This window comes from Mastomys coucha, unplaced genomic scaffold, assembly GCF_008632895.1.
Source record: "Mastomys coucha isolate ucsf_1 unplaced genomic scaffold, UCSF_Mcou_1 pScaffold14, whole genome shotgun sequence".
Lineage (NCBI taxonomy): Eukaryota > Metazoa > Chordata > Mammalia > Rodentia > Muridae > Mastomys > Mastomys coucha.
Window position 1 is genome coordinate 137,750,733 of NW_022196896.1, and position 822 is coordinate 137,751,554.

At 35.4% G+C, this 822-nt stretch overlaps 1 protein-coding gene across 2 annotated transcripts in view; it reads right to left on the bottom strand.

Moving 5' to 3' along the window:
• Adcyap1 (adenylate cyclase activating polypeptide 1) overlaps positions 1 to 822 on the bottom strand; it is a 117,542-nt gene that overhangs the window by 19,257 nt on the left and 97,463 nt on the right. The window lies entirely within an intron of this gene.

Genomic DNA, 822 nt, shown 5'->3' on the forward strand with positions numbered 1-822 from the left:
TTATGAAACAGATGGATTTAACAGATATCTATAGAACTTTTCATCCTAAAACAAAAGGATATACCTTCGTCTCAGTACCTCATGGTACCTTCTCCAAAATTAACCATATAATTGGTCACAAATCAGGCCTCAACAGATACAAGAAGATAGAAATAATTCCTTGTATCCTATCAGATCACCAGATAACCAGAGCAATTAGACAACAAAAGTAGAACAAAGGGATAAGAGTTGGAAAGGAAGAAGTCAAATTACCACTATTTGCTGATGATATGATAGTATACTTAAGTGACCCCAAAAATTCCACCAAAGTGCTCTTAAACCTGATTAAAAAAAAAAAAACTTCAGCAAAAGTAGCTGGATATAAAAATAACTCAAGCAAATCAGAGGCCTTCCTCTACACAAAGGATAAACAGGCAGAGAAAGAAATTAGGGAAACAACACCCTTCACAATTGTTACAAATAATATAAAATACCTTGGTGTAACTCTAACTAAGCAAGTAAAAGATCTATTTGACAAGAACTTCAAGCCTCTGAAGAAGGAAATTGAAGAAGATCTCAGAAGATGGAAAGATGAAAAGCATGGGAGCATGCTTGTGGTTTGGCAGGATTAATATGGTAAAAATGGCCATCTTGCCAAAGGCAATCTACAGATTCAATGCAATCCCCATCAAAATTCCAACTCAATTCTTCACAGACTTAGAAAGCAATTTGAAAATTCATCTGGAATAACAAAAAAAAACAGGATAGCCAAAACGATTCTCAACAATAAAGGAAGCTCTGGTGGAATCACCATCCCGGACCTTAAGCTGTACTACAGAGCAA